At 30.0% G+C, this 19,086-nt stretch overlaps 1 long non-coding RNA gene across 1 annotated transcript in view; it reads right to left on the reverse strand.

Moving 5' to 3' along the window:
• The window catches only part of LOC147471203 (uncharacterized), a 33,536-nt gene extending 24,206 nt beyond the window's left edge, over positions 1-9,330 (reverse strand). Inside the window, exon 1 of the long non-coding RNA XR_015191354.1 lies at positions 9,230-9,330. This is a non-coding gene — a long non-coding RNA (uncharacterized LOC147471203). The remainder of the gene's footprint in view (positions 1-9,229) is intronic.
• Between the last annotated feature and the right edge of the window lie 9,756 nt (positions 9,331-19,086).

Below are 19,086 nucleotides of genomic sequence, written 5' to 3' on the forward strand. Positions count from 1 at the left end.
ATGGCTCTAACGTGTATTTTAGGCATTTTGGGCGTTTTTTCAGGATCGTGTTTTTTTTTATTGCACCTTTTTTCTCGATATTGCTTTTTTCATTAATATAACGGAAATCAGGGCATTTAACTGTAATCCGTTTCATTATCAGAATGGGGCTAACGTGTATTTTAGGTATTTTTGGCTTTTTCCAGGATCGTGCATTTTTTATTTTGCCCTTTTTTTCTCGTAATTGCTTTTTCCTTTGATATAACGAAAATCAGCGCATTTAACTCTAATCCTTTTAATTATCAGAATGGCTCTAACGTGTATTTTAGGCATTTTTGGCTTTTTTCAGGATCAGGCATTTTTTTTTTTGCCCCTTTTTTCTCGATATTGCTTTTTCTTTTGAAACGTTAGAGCCATACTGATAACGAAACGGAATACAGTTAAATTCGCTGATTTTCGTTATATTAAAGGAAAAAGCAATTACGAGAAAAAAAATTGCAAGAAAAAAAAATGACGATTCTGAAAAAAAGCCGAAAATGCTGAACATACACGTTAGCGCCATTCTGAGAACGAAACGGTAAACAGCTAAATGCACTGAATTTCGTTATATTAAAGGAAAAAACAAATGCGGAAAAAAGGTGCAAGAAAAAGAAAATAATGATTCTGAAAAAAACCGAAAAAGGCTTAAAATACACGTTAGAGCCATTCTGATAACGAAACGGATTACAGTTAAATGCGCTGATTTTCGTTATATTAAAGGAAAAAGCAATTGCGAGAAAAAAGGTGCAAGAAAAAAAAAGACGATCCTGAAAAAAACCTAAAATGCTTAAAATATACGTTAGAGCCATTCTGATAACTAAACGGATTACAGTTAAATGCACTGATTTTTGTTATATTAAATGAAAAAGCAATTGCAAGAAAAAAAGATGAAAGAAAAAAGAAATGACGATCCTGAAAAAAAAACTAAAATGCTTAAAATACACGTTAGACCCATTCTGATAACGAAACGGATTACATTTAAATGCGCTGATTTTCGTTATATTAAAGGAAAAAGCAATTCCGAGAAAAAAGGTGCAATAAAAAAAAAATGACGATCCCGAAAAAAATCCTAAAATGCTTAAAATACACGTTAGAGCCATTCTGATAACGAAACGGATTACAGTTAAATGCACTGATTTTCGTTATATTAAAGGAAAAAGCAAATGCGAGAAAAAAGGTTGAAAAAAAAAATAAATGACGATCCTGAAAAAAAAACCTAAAAATGCTTAATATACACGTTAGAGGCATTCTGATAACCAAACGAATACAGTTAAATGCGCTGATTTTCGTTAAATCAAAGAAAAAAATAATTGCGGGAAAAAAGGTCTAAGAAAAAAAATGACGATCCTGGAAAAAAAAACTAAAATGCTTAAAATACACGTTAGAGGCATTCTGATAACGAAACAGATTACAGTTAAATACACTGTTTTGTGTTATATTAAAGGAAAAATCAATTGTGAGAAAAAGGTGCAAAAAAAATGACGAGCTTTAAAAAAAACACGAAAATACTTAAAATACACGTTAGAGGCATTCTGATAACAAAATAGATTACAGTTCAATGCACAGATTTTTGTTATACTAAAGGAAAAAGTAATTGCGAGAAAAAAGGTGCAAGAAAAAAAAATGACAATCCTGAAAAAAACTAAAATGCTTAAAAAACACGTTAGAGCCATTCTGATAACGAAACGGATTACAGGTAAATGCACTGATTTTTGTTATATAAAAGGAAAAACAAATGGCAAAAAAAAGGTGCAAGAAAAAAAAATGACAATCCGGAAAAAAAAGTTAGAGGCCTTCTGATAACGAAACGGATTGTTAAATGCTGATTTTCGTCATATTAAAGGAAAAAGCAATTGCGAGAAAAAAGTGCAAAAAAAAATGATGTCTGAAAAAAAACGAAAATACTTAAAACACAGTTTAGAGCCATTCTGATAACGAATCGGATTACAGTTAAATGCACTGATTTTTGTTATATTAAAAAAAATGACGATCCTGAAAAAAAACGAAATGCTTAAAATACACGTTAGAGCCATTCTCATAACGAAAGGGTTTACAGTTCAATCCACTGATTTTATTATATTAAAGGAAAAAGCAATTGCGAGAAAAAAGGTGCAAGAAAATAAATGACAATCTGAAAAAAAAACGAAAATGCTTAAAATACACGTTAGAGGCATTCTGATAACGAACGGATTACAGTTAAATGCACTGATTTTTGTTATATTATAGGAAAAAGCATTTGCGAGAAAAAAGGTGCAAGAAAAAAAGATAATCCTAAAAAATAAACGTAAATTCTTAAAATACACGTTAGAGCCATTCTGATAACGAAACTGATTAAAGTTAAATGTGCTGATTTACGTTATATTAAAGGAAAAAGCAATTGCGAGATAAAAAGGTGCAAAAAAAATAATAACGATCCTGAAAAAAAAACAACCGAAAATGCTTAAAATGTACGTTTGAGCCATTCTGATAACGAAACGAATTACAGTTAAAACCGCTGATTTTCGTTATATTAAAGGAAAAAGTATTTGGGAGAAAAAATGTACAAGAAAAAAAATGACGATCCTGAAAAAAACGAAAATCTTAAAATACACGATAGAATTATTTTGATAACGAAACGGATTACAGTTAAATGCGCTGATTTTCGTTATATTAAAGGAAAAAGCATTTCCGAGAAAAAAGGTGCAAGAAAAAAAAACATGACGATCCTGAAAAAAACGAAAATGCTTCTAATACACGTTAGAGCCATTCTGATAACGAAACGGATTACTGTTAAATGCACTGATTTTTTGTTATATTAAAAAAAAAAGTAATTGCGAGAAAAAAGGTGCAAGAAAAAAAATGACGAACCTGAAAAAAAAACCGAAAAGCTTAAAAAACACGTTAGAGGCATTCTGATACCGAAACGGATTACAGTTAAATGCGCTGGTTTTCGTTATATTTACGGAAAAAGCAATTGCGAGAAAAAAGCTGCAAGAAAAAAAAGGACGATCCTGAAAAAAAAAACGAAAATGATTAAAATACACGTTAGAGCCATTCTGATAACAAAACGGATGTTAAATGCGCTGATTTTCGTTATATTAAAGGAAAAAGCAATTGCGAGAAAAAAAGGTGCAAGAAAAAAAATGACGATCCTGAAAAAAAACAGAAAATGCTTGAAATACACGTTAGAGGCATTCTGATAACAAAACGGATTACAGTTAAACGCACTGATTTTCGTTATATTAAAGGAAAAAGCAATTGCAAGAAAAAAGGTGCAAGAAAAAAAAATGACGATCCTGAAAAAAAATGCTTAAAATACACGTTCGAGGCTTTCTGATAGCGAAACGGATTACAGTTAAATGCGCTTTTCCTTTATATTAAAGGAAAAAGATATTGCGAGAAAAAAAGTGCAAGAAAAAAAAAACACAATCCTGAAAAAAAAACAAAATCCTTAAAATACACGTTAGAGCCATTCTGATAACGAAAAGGATTAGAATGATAACCGCTGATTTTCGTTATATTAAAGGAAAAAGCAATTACGAGAAAAAAGGTGCAAGAAAAAAAAAATGACGATCCTGAAAAAAAAAAAAAAAATGCTTAAAATACACGTTAGAGCCATTCTGATAACGAAACGGATTACAGTTAAATGCACTGATTTTTGTTATATTAAAGGAAAAAGCAATTGCGAGAAAAAAGGTGCAAGAAAAAAAAATGACGATCCTAAAAAAAAACGAAAATGCTTAAAATACACGTTAGAGGCATTCAGATAACGAAACGGATTAATATTAAATGTACTGATTTCCATTATATTAAAGGAAAAGGGAATTGCGAGAAAAAAGGTACAAGAAAAACAAAAAATGAAGATCCTAAAAAAAAAAAACGAAAATGCTGAAAATACACGTTAGAGCCATTCCGATAACGAAACGGATTACAGTTAAATGCACTGATTTTCGTTATATTAAAGGAAAAAGCAATAGCAAGAAAAAATGTGTAAGAAAAAAAAAGACGATCTTAAAAAAAAAATAATGCTTAAAATACACGTTAGAGCCATTCTGAAAACGAAACGGATTACAGTTAAATTCCCTGATTTTTGTTTTATTAAAGGAAAAATAAATGGGGAAAAAAGGTCCAACAAAAAAAAAATGACGATCCTAAAAAAACAGAAAAACATGCTTAAAATACACGTTAGAGCCATTTGATAACGAAACTGATTATAGTTAAATGCGCTGAATTTTCGTTATATTAAAGGAAAAAGCAATTGCGAGAAAAAAAGGTGAAGGAAAAAAAATTACGATCCTGAAAAAAACGAAAATGCTTAAAACACACGTTAGAGCCATTCTGATAACGAAACTGATTACAGTTAAATGCATGATTTTTATTATATTGAAGGAAAAAGCAATTGCGAGAAAAAAGGTGCAAGAGAAAAAAAACGACGATCCTGAATAAAAAATACGAAAATGTTAAAATACACGGTAGAGGCATTCTGATAACGAAATAAAGGAAAAAGCATTACGAGAAAAAAGGTGTAAGAAAATAAATGACGATCCTAAAAAAAACCGAAAATCTTAAAATACACGTTTAGAGGCATTCTGATAACGATACGAATTACAGTTTAATTGCACTGATTTTTGTTATATTGAAGGAAAAAGCAATTGCAAGAGAAAAAGGTGCAAGAAAAAAATTACGATCCTGAAAGAAAAATCCAAAATGCTTAAAATACACGTTAGAGCCATTCTGATAACGAAACGGATTACAGTTAAATTCACTGATTTTTGTTATAGTAAAGGAAAAAAAGCAATTGCGAGAAAAAAGGTACAAGAAAAAAATGACGATCAAGAAAAAACCGAAAATGCGTAAAATTACACGTTAGAGCCATTCTGATAACGAAACGGATTACAGTTAAATGCACTGATTTTTGTTATATTAAAGGTAAAAGCAATTGCGGGAAATAAGGTACAAGAAAAAAAAATGACGATCCTGAAAAAAAAACCTAAAATGCTTAAAATACATGTTAGAGGCATTCTGATAACGAAACGGATTACAGTTAATTACGCTGATTTTCGTTATATCAAAGGAAAAAGGAATTGCGAGAAAAAAGGTGCAAGAAGAAAAAAAAAAGACGATCCTGAAAAAAAGCCAAAAATGCTTAAAATACACGTTAGAGCCATTCTGATAACGAAACGGATTATAGTTAAATGCACTGATTTTTGTTATATTAAAGGAAAAAGCAATTGCGAGAAAAAAGTTGTAAGGAAAAAAAATTACAATCCTGAAAAAAAACCTAAAATGTTTAAAATCACATTAGAGGCATTCTGATAAGGAAAACGGATTACAGTTACATGCACTGATTTTCGTTATATTCAAAGAAAAATCAATTGCGAGAAAAATGTGCAAAAAAGCAAAAAGCGGTAATGTAACTATCCTGAAAATAACCAAAAATGGGATCGGTTACTTTACTGCCTTTTTTGTCTTTCCACTTCTCTCGGGAACTCGGAATTGTTTTTTTCTTTATTAATTAAAATCACGAATTTAACTTAATCGTTCGTTATCAGAATAGCTCTAACGTGTATTTTAATCATTTTGGGTATTTTAAGATCGGTTACATTATTGCCTTTTTATTGGCTTTATAGTACTTTTTTATCACTTGCTTTTCCTTAATATAACAAAAATCAGCCTATTTAACTGTAATCGTTTCGTCATCAGAATGGCTCTAACGTTTATTTTAAGCATTTTTGGGAATGGTATTTTCGGGATCGGTTACATTACTGCTTTTTGGCATTTTTGCACACTTTTTCTCGTAATTTTTCCTTGAATATAACGAAAATCAGCGCATTTAACTATAATCCGTTTCGATTCAGAATGACTCTAACGTGTATTTTATGGATTTTTGGGTATTTGCGGGATCGGTTACATTACTGCCTTTTTTTTTTTACTTTTTTACACACTTTTTCTCGCAATTGCCTTTTCCTTTAACATAACGAAAATCAGCGCATTAAACTGGAATCCGTTTCGTTATCAGATGGTTCTAACGTGTATTTTAAGCATTTTTGGTGTTTTTGGAATCGGTTACCTTACTGCCTTTTTTTTTTTTTTTTTTGCATATTTTTTTTTGCAATTGCATTTTCCTTTAATATAACGAAAATCATCTGTTTCGTTATCAGAATGGCTCTAACGTGTATTTTAGGCATTTTTGGGTATTTTCTGGATCAGTTACATTACTGGCTTTTTTGCCTTTTTTTATTATTTTTTTCTAGCAATATCTTTTTCCTTTAATATAATCAAAATCAGTGCATATAACTGTGATCCATTTCGTTATCAGAATGGCTCTAACGTGTATTTTTGGCATTTTTTTTTTCAGGATCGGTTACATTATTGCCTTTTTTGGCTTTTTTGCACACTTTTTTTCGTAATAGCTTTTTTCTTTAATATAATCAGCGCTTTTTAACTTTAATCTGTTTCGTCATCAGAATGGCTCTAACGTGTATTTTAAGCATTTTTGGGTATTTTCAGGGTCGTGTCATTTTTTTTTTAATGCACCTTTTTTCTCTTAATTGCTAAATCCTTTAATATAGCGAAAAGCAGCGCATCTAACTATAATCCGTTTCATTATCAGAATGGCTCAAACGTGTATTTTAAGCATTTTTGGCTATTTTCAGGGTCGTGTATATTACTGTCATTTTTTTTTTTAGTGCACCTTTTTTCTCTCAATTGCTAAATCCTTTAATATAACGAAAAGCAGCGCACCTAACTATAATCCGTTTCATTATGGTAATGGCTCAAACGTGTATTTTAAGCATTTTTGGCTATTTTCAGGGTCGAGTCATTTTTTTTTTAGTGCACCTTTTTTCTCTCAATTGCTAAATCCTTTAATATAACAAAAAGCAGCGCATCTAACTATAATCCGTTTCATTATCAGAATGGCTCAAACGTGTATTTTAAGCATTTTTGGCTATTTTCAGGGTCGTGTATATTACTGTCATTTTTTTTTTAGTTCATCTTTTTCTCTCTCAATTGCTAAATCCTTTAATATAACGAAAAGCAGCGCATTTAACTATAATCCGTTTCATTATCAGAATGGCTCAAACGTGTATTTTAAGCATTTTTGGCTATTTTCAGGGTCGTGTATATTGCTGTCATTTTTTTTTAGTGCACCTTTTTTCTCTCAATTGCTAAATTCTTTAATATAACGAAAAACAGCGCATTTAACTATAATCCGTTTCATTATCAGAATGGCTCAAACGTGTATTTTAAGCATTTTTGGCTATTTTCAGGGTCGTGTCATTTTTTTTTTTTAGTAATATAACGAAAAGCAGCGCATCTAACTATAATCCGTTTCATTATCAGAATGGCTCAAACGTGTATTTTAAGCATTTTTGGCTATTTTCAGGGTCGTGTATATTACTGTCATTTTTTTTTAGTGCACCTTTTTTCTCTCAATTGCTAAATCCTTTAATATAACGAAAAACAGCGCATCTAACTATAATCCGTTTCATTATCAGAATGGCTCAAACGTGTATTTTAAGCATTTTTGGCTATTTTCAGGGTCGTGTCATTTTTTTTTTTTTTTAGTGCACCTTTTTTCTCTCAATTGCTAAATCCTTTAATATAACGAAAAACAGCGCATTTAACTCTAATCCGTTTCATTATCAGAATGGCTCAAACGTGTATTTTAAGCATTTTTGGCTATTTTCAGGGTCGTGTCATTTTTTATTAGTGCACCTTTTTTCTCTCAATTGCTAAATCCTTTAATATAACGAAAAGCAGCGCATCTAACTATAATCCGTTTCAGTATCAGAATGGCTCAAACGTGTATTTTAAGCATTTTGTCTATTTTCAGGGTCGTGTATATTACTGTCATATTTTTTTTAGTGCACCTTTTTTCTCTCAATTGCTAAATCCTTTAATATAACGAAAAGCAGCGCATCTAACTATAATCTGTTTCATTATCAGAATGGCTCAAACGTGTATTTTAAGCATTTTTGGCTATTTTCAGGGTCCTGTCATTTTTTTTTAGTGCACCTTTATTCTCTCAATTGCTTAATCCTTTAATATAACGAAAAACAGCGCATCTAACTATAATCCGTGTCATTATGAGAATGGCTCAAACGTGTATTTTAAGCATTTTTGGCTATTTTCAGGGTCGTGTCATTTTTTTTTAGTGCACCTTTTTTCTCCCAATTGCTAAATCCTTTAATATAACAAAAAACAGCGCATCTAACTATAATCCGTTTCATTATCAGAATGGCTCAAACGTGTATTTTAAGCATCTAACTGTAATCCGTTTCATTATCAGAATGGCTCAAACGTGTATTTTAAGCATTTTTGGCTATTTTCAGGGTCGTGTCATTTTTTTTTTAGTGCACTTTTTTTCTCTCAATTGCTAAATCCTTTAATATAACGAAAAGCAGCGCATCGAACTATAATCCGTTTCATTATCAGAATGGCTCAAACGTGTATTTTAAGCATTTTTGGCTATTTTCAGGGTCGTGTATATTACTGTCATATTTTTTTTAGTGCACCTTTTTTCTCTCAATTGCTAAATCCTTTAATATAACGAAAAGCAGCGCATCTAACTATAATCTGTTTCATTATCAGAATGGCTCTAACGTGTATTTTAAGCATTTTTGTCATTTTTTCAGGATCGTCTTTTTTTTTCTTGCTTTTTTTTGCAATTGATTTTTCCTTTAATATAACAAAAATCAGTGAATTGAACTGTAATCCGTTTCGTTATCAGAATGGCTCTAACGTGTATTTTAAGCATTTTTGTTTTTTTTTCAGGATCGTCATTTTTTTTTTTTGCACCTTTTTTTCGCAATTGATTTTTCCTTTAATATAACAAAAATCAGTGAATTGAACTGTAATCCGTTTCGTTATCAGAATGGCTCTAACGTGTATTTTAAGCATTTTTGGCATTTTTTCAGGATCGTCATTTTTTTTTCTTGCACCTTTTTTTCGCAATTGATTTTTCCTTTAATATAACAAAAATCAGTGAATTGAACTGTAATCCGTTTCGTTATCAGAATGGCTCTAACGTGTATTTTAAGCATTTTTGGCTTTTTTTCAGGATCGTCATTTTTTTTTCTTGCACCTTTTTTTTCGCAATTTATTTTTCCTTTAATATAAAAAAATTAGTGAATTGAACTGTAATCCGTTTCGTTATCAGAATGGCTCTAACGTGTATTTTAAGCATTTTTGGCTTTTTTTTCAGGATCGTCATTTTTTTTTCTTGCACCTTTTTTTTCGCAATTGATTTTTCCTTTAATATAACAAAAATCAGTGAATTGAACTGTAATCCGTTTCGTTATCAGAATGGCTCTAACGTGTATTTTAAGCGTTTTTGGCTTTTTTTCAGGATCGTCATTTATTTTTCTTGCACCTTTTTTTCGCAATTGATTTTTCCTTTAATATAACAAAAATCAGTGAATTGAACTGTAATCCGTTTCGTTATCAGAATGGCTCTAACGTGTATTTTAAGCATTTTTGGCTTTTTTTCAGGATCGTCATTTTTTTTTCTTGCACCTTTTTTCGCAATTGATTTCTCCTTTAATATAACAAAAATCAGTTAATTGAACTGTAATCCGTTTCGTTATCAGAATGGCTCTAACGTGTATTTTAAGCATTTTTGGGTTTTTTTCAGGATCGTCATTTTTTTTTTCTTGCACCTTTTTTTTCGCAATTGATTTCTCCTTTAATATAACAAAAATAAGTGAATTGAACTGTAATCCGTTTCGTTATCAGAATGGCTCTAACGTGTAATTTAAGCATTTTTGGCTTTTTTTTTTCAGGAGCGTCATTTTTTTTTTGCACCTTTTTTTTCACAATTGATTTTTCCTTTAATATAACAAAAATCAGTGAATATAACTGTAATCCGTTTCGTTATTAGAATGGCTCTAACGTGTATTTTAAGCATTTTTGGCTTTTTTTCAGGATCGTTATTTTTTTTTTCTTGCACCTTTTTTTTCGCAATTGATTTTTCCTTTAATATAACAAAAATCAGGGAATTGAACTGTAATCCGTTTCGTTATCAGAATGGCTCTAACGTGTATTTTAAGCATTTTTGGCTTTTTTTCAGTATCGTCATTTTTTTTCTTGCACCTTTTTTTTCGCAATTGATTTTTCCTTTAATATAACAAAAATCATTGAATTCAACTGTAATCCGTTTCGTTATCAGAATGGCTCTAACGTGTATTTTAAGGATTTTTGGCATTTTTTCGGGATCGTCATTTTTTTTTCTTGCTTTTTTTTGCAATTGATTTTTCCTTTAATATAACAAAAATCAGTGAATTGAACTGTAATCTGTTTCGTTATCAGAATGGCTCTAACGTGTATTTTAAGCATTTTTTGTTTTTTTAAGGATCGTCCATTTTTTTTTCTGCACCTTTTTCCTCGATATTGCTTTTTCCTTTAATATAACAAAAATCAGTGAATTGAACTGTAATCCGTTTCATTATCAGAATGACTCTAACGTGTATTTTAGGCATTTTTTGTTTTTTTAAGGATCGTCCATTTTTTTTCTGCACTTTTTTCCTCGATATTGCTTTTTCCTTTAATATAACGAAAATCAGCGCATTTAACTGTAATCCGTTACATTATCAGAATGGCTCTAACGTGTATTTTAGGCATTTTGTGTTTTTTTTTCAGTATCGTGCATTTTTTATTTTTTGAACCTTTTTTCTTGCGATTGCTTTTTCCTTTAATATAACGAAATATTTACATATAAAAGACATTAAAATAATGAAACGGATTACAGTTAAATGCGCTGATTTCCGTTATATTAAAGGGAAAAGCAATTGCGAGAAAAAAGGTGGAAAAATAAAAAATGACGATCCTGAAAAAAAAACGAAAATGCTTAAAATACACGTTAGAGGCATTCTCATAACGAAAAGGATTACAGTTAATTGCGCTGATTTTCGTTATATTAAAGGAAAAAGCAATTGCGAGAAAAAAGGTGCAAGAAAAAAAATGACAATACAGAAAAAAAATGCTTAAAATACACGTTAGAGGCATTCTGGTAACGAAACGGATTACAGTTAAATGCGCTGATTTTCGTTGTAATAAAGGAAAAAGCAATTGCGAGAAAAAAGGTGGAAGAAAAAAAATTGACGATACTGAAATAAAACCGAAAATGCTTAAAATACACGTTAGAGCCATTCTGATAACGAAACGAATTACAGTTAAATGCACTGATTTTTTGTTATATTAAAGGAAAAAGCAATTTCAAGAAAAAGGTGGAAGAAAAAAAAATGACGATCCTGAAAAGAAACCCGAAAATGCTTAAAATACACGCGAGAAGCATTCTGATAACGAACCAGATTACAGTTAAATGCACAGATTTTTGTTATATTAAAGGAAAAAGCAATTGCGAGTAAAAAGGTGCATGAAAAAATTAACGATCTTGAAAAAAAACGAAAATGCTTAAAATACACGTTAGAGCCATTCTGATAACGAAACGGATTACAGTTAAATGCACTGATCAAAGGAAAAAGTAATTGCGAGAAAAAAGTGTAAGAAAATAAAAGACGTTCCTGAAAAAAACGAAAATGATTAAAATACACGTTAGAGGCATTCTGATAACGAAACGGATTACAGTTAAATGCGCTGATTTTCGTTATATTAAAGGAAAAAGCAATATCTAGAAAAAAGGTGAAAAAAAATGACGATCTTGAAAAAAAAACGAAAATGACACGTTAGAGCCATTCTGATAACGAAACGAATTACAGTTATATGCACTGATTTTTATTTATTAAAGGAAAAAGTAATTCCGAGAAAAAAAGGTGCAAGAAAAAAAAAGACGATTCTGAAAAAAAAATGCTTAAAATACAAGTTATACGCATTCTGATAACGAAACGGATTACAGTTAAATGCGCTGATATTCGTTATATTAAAGGAAAAAGCAATTGCGAGAAAAAAGGTGCAAGAAAAAAAAAATGACGACCCTGAAAAAAAAACGAAAATGCTTAAAATATACGTTATAGCCATTCTGATAACGAAACATTACATTTAACAGCACTGATCTTCGTTATATTAAAGGAAAAAGCAATTACGAGAAAAAAGGTGTAAGAAAAAAAAATGACGATCCTGAAAAAAAAACCGAAATGCTTAAATTAAATACACGTTAGAGCCATTCTGATAACGAAACGGATTACAGTTAATTGCACTGATTTTTGTTATATTAAAGAAAAAAGCAATTGCGAGAAAAAAGGTGCAAAAAAAAAAATAACGATCCTGAAAAAAAAACCCGAAAATGGTTCAAATACACGTAAGAGGCATTCTGATAACGAAACGGATTACAGTTAAATGCGCTGATTTTCGTTATATTAAAGGAAAAACCAATTGCCTTTTCCTTTAATATAATGAAAATGAGCGTATCTAACTGTAATCCGTTTCATTATCAGAATGACTCTTACGTGTATTTTAGGCATTTTTGGCTTTTTTCAGGATCGTGCATTATTTTGCACCTTTTTTCTCACAATTGCATTTTCCTTTAATATAACGAAAATCAGTGCATTTTACTGTAATCCGTTTCGTTATCAGAATGGCTCTAACGTGTATTTTAGGCATTTTTGGCGTTTTTCAGGATCGTGCTTTTTTTTTATTGCACCTTTTTTCTCGATATTGCTTTTTTCATTAATATAACGAAAATCAGGGCATTTAACTGTTATCCGTTTCATTATCAGAATGGGACTAACGTGTATTTTAGGTATTTTTTGCTTTTTCCAGGATCGTGCATTTTTTATTTTGCCCTTTTTTTCTCGCAATTGCTTTTTCCTTTGATATAACGAAAATCAGCGCATTTAACTCTAATCCGTTTAATTATGAGAAAGGCTCTAACGTGTATTTTAGGCATTTTTGACTTTTTTCAGGATCAGGCATTTTTTTTTGCCCCTTTTTTCTCGATATTGCTTTTTCTTTTGAAACGTTAGAGCCATACTGATAACGAAACGGAATACAGTTAAATTCGCTGATTATCGTTATATTAAAGGAAAAAGCAATTGCGAGAAAAAAGGTGCAAGGAAAAAAACATGACGATCCTCAAAAAAAAAACGAAAATGCTTAAAATACACGTTAGAGCCATTCTGATAACGAAACTAATTACAGTTAAATGCGCTGATTTTCGTTATATTAAAGGAAAAAGAAATTGCGAGAAAATAGGTACAAGATAAAAGAAATGACGATCCTGAAAAAAAACGAAAATGCTTAAAATACACGTTAGAGGCATTTTGATAACGAAACGGATTACAGTTAAATGCACTGATTTTCGTTATACTAAAGGAAAAAGCAATTGCGAGAAAAGAAGTGCAAGAAAAAAATAACGATCCTGAAAAAAACGAAAATGCTTAATATACACGTTAGAGCCATTCTGATAACGAAACAGATTACAGTTAAATGCACTGATTTTTGTTATATTAAAGGAAAAAGCAATTTCGAGAAAAAAGGTGCAAGAAAATAATAAATGACGATCCTGAAAAAAAACCTGCAAATGCTTAAAATACACATTAGAGCCATTCTGATAACAAAACGGATTACAGTTAAATGCACTGATTTTTGTTATATTAAAGGAAAAATCAATTGCGAGAAAAAAGGTGCAAGAGAAAAAAATGACGATCCTGAAAAAAAAACGAAAATGCTTAAAATACACGTTACAGGCAATCTGATAACGAAATAGATTACAGTTAAATGCGCTGATTTTCGTTATATTAAAGGAAAAAGCAATTGCGAGAAAAAATGGTGCAAGAAAAAGAAAATTACGATCATGAAAAAAAAACGAAAATGCTTAATATAAATGTTAGAGCCATTCTGATAACGAAACGGATTACAGTTAAATGCTCTGATTTTTGTTATATTAAAGGAAAAAGCAAATGGGAGAAAAAAGGTGTAAAAAAAATAAATGACGATACTAAAAAAAAACGAAAATGCTTAAAATACACGTTAGAGGCATTCTGATAACGAAACGGATTACAGTTAAATGCGCAGATTTTCGTTATATTAAAGGAAAAAGCAATTGCAAGAAAAAAAGTTAAAGAAAAGAAAATGACGATCCTGAAAAAAACGAAAATGCTTTAAATACACGTTAGAGGCATTCTGATAACGAAACGGATTACAGTTAAATGCGCTTATTTTCGTTATATTAAAGAAAAAAAAGCAATTGCGAGAAAAAAGGTGAAAGAAAAAAAAAATGACGATCCTGAAAAAAAAACGAAAATGCTTAAAATACACGTTAGAGCCATTCTGATAACGAAACGGATTACAATTAGATGCACTTATTTTTGTTATATTTAAGAAAAAAGCAATTGCGTGAAAAAAGGTGCAAGAAAAAAAATGATCCTCAAAAAAAAACGAAAATGCTTAAAATACACGTTCTAGGAATTCTGATAACGAAACGGATTACAATTAAATGCACTTATTTTTGTTATATTAAAGAAAAAAGCAATTCCGTGAAAAAAGGTGCAAGAAAAAAAATGACAATCCTGAAAAAAAAGCTTAGGCCTTCTGATAACGAAACGGATTGTGCTGATTTTCGTTATATTAAAGGAAAAAGCAATTGCGAGAAAAAAAGTGCAAAAAAAAAATGATCCTGAAAAAAAAACGAAAATACTTAAAATACACGTTAGAGCAATTCTGATAACGAAACGGATTACAGTTAAATGCACTGATTTTTGTTATATTAAAAAAATGACGATCCTGAAAAAAAACAAAAATGCTTAAAATACACGTTAGAGCCATTCTCATAACGAAAGGGATTACAGTTCAATACACTGATTTTTTTATATTAACGGAAAAAGCAATTAAGAGAAAAAAGGTGCATTAAAATAAATGACAATCCTGAAAAAAACGAAAATGCTTAAAATACACGTTAGAGGCATTCTGATAACGAAACGGATTATAGTTAAATGCACTGATTTTTCTTATATTATAGGAAAAAGCATTTGCGAGAAAAAAAGGAGCAATGAAAAAAAAGACAATCCTAAAAATAAACGTAAATTCTTAAAATAGACGTTAGAGCCATTCTGATAACGAAACGGATTAATTTTAAATCCACTGATTTTTGTTATATTAAAGGAAAAAGCAATTGCAAGAAAAAATGTGCAAGAAAAAAAAATGACGATCCTGAAAAAAAAACGAAAATGCTTAAAATACACGTTGAGGCATTCTGATAACGAAACGAATTACAGTTAAATTAGCTGATTTTCGTTATATTAAAGGAAAAAGTAATTGTGAGAAAAAAGTTGCAAGAAAAGAAAATGACGATCCTGAAAAAAAAACGAAAATGCTTAAAATACACGTTAAAGCCATTTTGATAACGAAACGGATTAATATTAAATGCAATTATTTTTGTTATATTAAAGGAAAAAGCAATTGCAAGAAAAAAGATGCAAGAAAAAAATGACGAATCTGAAAAAAAAAACGGAAATGCTTAAAATACACGTTAGAGGCATTCTGATAACGAAACGGATTACAGTTAAATGCGCTGATTTTCGTTATATTAAAGGAAAAAGCAATTACGAGAAAAAAGGTGCACGAAAAAAAAAAATGACGATCCTGAAAAAAAAAATGAAAATGCTAAAAATACACGTTAGAGACATTCTGATAACGAAATGGATTACAGTTATATGCACTAATTTTTGTTATATTAAAGGAAAAAGCAATTGCAAGAAAAAAAGTGCAAGAAAACAAAAAGACGATCCTGAAAAAAAAACGAAAATGCTTAAAATACACGTTAGTGGCATTCTGATAACAAAACGGATGAAAGTTAAATACGCTGATATTCGTTATATCAAAGAAAAAAGCAATTCCGAGAAAAAAGGTGCAAGAAAAAAAAACGATCATGAAAAAAAGGAAAATGCTTAAAATACAGGTTAGAGGCATTCTGATAACAAAACAGATTACAGTTAAATACACTTATTTTTGTTATATTAAAGTAAAAACCAATTGCGAGAAAAAAGGTGAAAAAAAAAATGATGATCCTGAAAAAAAAAACGAAAATGTTTAAAATACACGTTAGAGACCTTCTGATAGCGAAACGGATTACAGTTAAATGTGCTGATTTTCGTTATATTAAAGGAAAAAGCAATTGCGAGAAAAAAATTGCAAAAAAAAATGACGATCCTGAAAAAAAACGAAAATACTTAAAATACACGTTAGAGCCATTCTGATAACGAGACGGATTACAGTTAAATGCAATGATTTTTGTTATATTAAAGAAAAAAACAATTGCGAGAAAAAAGGTGTAAGAAAAAAAAATGACGATCCTGAAAAAAACACGGAAAATGCTTAAAATACACGTTAGAGGCATTCTGATAAAGAAACAGATTACAGTTAAATGCACTGGATTTTGTTATATGAAAGGAAAAAGCAATTACGATAAAAAAGGTGCATGAAAAAAAAAATGATGATCCTGGAAAAAAAACCGAAAATGCTTAAAATACACGTTAGAGGCATTCTGATAACGAAAAGGATTACAGTTAAATGAGCTGATTTTCGTTATATTAAAGAAAAAAGATATTGCGAGAAAAAAGGTGCGAGAAAAAGAAATGACAATCCTGAAAAAAAAACGAAAATGCTTAAAATACACGTTACAGCCATTCTGATAACGAAACGGATTACAGATAAAAGCACTGATTTTTGTTATATTAAAGGAAAAAGCAATAGCGAGAAAAAAGGTGGAAGAAAAAAAAATGAAGATCCTGAAAAAAAAAATCCTTAAAATACACGTTAGAGGCATTCTGATAAAGAAACGGATTACAGTTAAATGCAGTTAATTTTGTTATATTAAAGGAAAAAGCAATTGCGAGAAAAAAAGGTGAAAGAAAAAAAAATGACGATCAAGAAAAAAACGAAAATCATTTTTTTTAATGATTTTCGTTTTTTTCTTGATAGAGCCATTCTGATAACGAAATGGATTACAGTTAAATGCATTGATTTTTTTTATATTAAAGGAAAAAGCAATTGCGAGAAAAAAGGTGTAAGAAAAAAAACGACGATCCTAAATAAAAAAAAACGAAAATCCTTAAAATACACGTTAGAGGCATTCTGATAACGAAATGGATTATAGTTAAATGGGCTGATTTTTGTTATATTAAAGGAAAAAGCAATTGCAAGAAAAAAGGTGAAAAAAAATAAATGACGATCCTGAAAATAACCCGGAAAAGCTTAAAATACACGTTAGAGGCATTCTTATAACGAAACGAATTACAGTTAAATGCGCTGATTTTCGTTATATAAAAGGAAAAAGCAATTGAGAGAAAAAGGTGCAAGTCAAAAAAATTACAATCCTAAAAAAAAAAACGAAAATGCTTAAAATACACGTTAGAGGCATTCTGATAACGAAAAGGATTACAGTTAAATGAGCTGATTTTCGTTATATTAAAGAAAAAAGATATTGCGAGAAAAAAGGTGCGAGAAAAAGAAATGACAATCCTGAAAAAAAACGAAAATGCTTAAAATACACGTTACAGCCATTCTGATAACGAAACGGATTACAGATAAAAGCACTGATTTTTGTTATATTAAAGGAAAAAGCAATAGCGAGAAAAAAGGTGGAAGAAAAAAAAATGAAGATCCTGAAAAAAAAAAAATCCTTAAAATACACGTTAGAGGCATTCTGATAAAGAAACGGATTACAGTTAAATGCACTTAATTTTGTTATATTAAAGGAAAAAGCAATTGCGAGAAAAAAAGGTGAAAGAAAAAAAAATGACGATCCAGAAAAAAACGAAAATCATTAAAAAACACGTTAGAGCCATTCTGATAACGAAATGGATTACAGTTAAATGCATTGATTTTTTTTTATATTAAAGGAAAAAGCAATTGCGAGAAAAAAGGTGTAAGAAAAAAAACGACGATCCTAAATAAAAAAAAACGAAAATCCTTAAAATACACGTTAGAGGCATTCTGATAACGAAATGGATTATAGTTAAATGGGCTGATTTTTGTTATATTAAAGGAAAAAGCAATTGCAAGAAAAAAGGTGAAAAAAAATAAATGACGATCCTGAAAATAACCCGGAAAAGCTTAAAATACACGTTAGAGGCATTCTTATAACGAAACGAATTACAGTTAAATGCGCTGATTTTCGTTATATAAAAGGAAAAAGCAATTGAGAGAAAAAGGTGCAAGTCAAAAAAATTACAATCCTAAAAAAAAAACGAAAATGCTTAAAATACAAGTTAGAGCCATTCTGATAACGAAACGAATTACAGTTAAATGCGCTGATTTTCGTTATATTAAAGGAAAAAGCAATTGAGAGAAAAAAAGTGGAAGGAAAAAAATTACCATCCTGAAAAAAACCCGAAAATGCTTAAAATGCACGTTAGAGCCATTCTGATAACGAAACAGATTACAGTTAAATGCACTGATTTTTGTTATATTAAAGGTAAAAGCAATTGCGAGAAAAAAGGTGCAAGAAATAAATGACGATCCTGAAAAAAAACGAAAATCCTTAAAATACACGTTAGAGGCATTCTGATAACGAAACGGATTACAGTTAAATGCGCTGATTTTCGTTATATTAAAGGAAAAAGCAATTGCGAGAAAGAAGATGCAAGAAAAAAAAAACTGAAGATTCTGAAAAAAAATAACGAAAATGCTTAAAATACACGTTAGAGCCATTCTGATAACGAAACAGATTACAGTTAAATGCACTGATTTTCGTTATATTAAAAGAAAAACAAATTCCGAGAAAAAAGGTGCAAGAAAAAAAAATGATCCCGAAAACAACCAGAAAATGCTTAAAATACACTTTAGAGGCATGTGCTGATTTTTTTATATTAAAGAAAAAAGCAATTGCAAGAGAAAAGGTGCAAGAAAAAAAAATGACAATCCTGAAAAAAAAACGAAAATGCTTCAAATACACGTTAGAGGCATTCTGATAACGAAACGGATTAAAGTTAAATGCGCTGATTTTCGTTATATTAAAGGAAAAAGCAATTGCAAGAAAAAAGGTGCAAGAAAAAAAATGACGATCCTGAAAAAAAAACGAAAATGCTTAAAAAACACGTTAGAGACATTCTGATAACGGAACAGATTACAGTTAAATGCACTGATTTTTATTATATAAAAAGAAAAAGAAATTGCGAGAAGAAAGTGCTA

The sequence above is a fragment of the Penaeus japonicus genome, unplaced genomic scaffold, assembly GCF_977035675.1.
Source record: "Penaeus japonicus unplaced genomic scaffold, GWHDUDI00000001_assembly GWHDUDI00000010, whole genome shotgun sequence".
In the NCBI taxonomy this organism is placed as follows: Eukaryota; Metazoa; Arthropoda; class Malacostraca; order Decapoda; family Penaeidae; genus Penaeus; species Penaeus japonicus.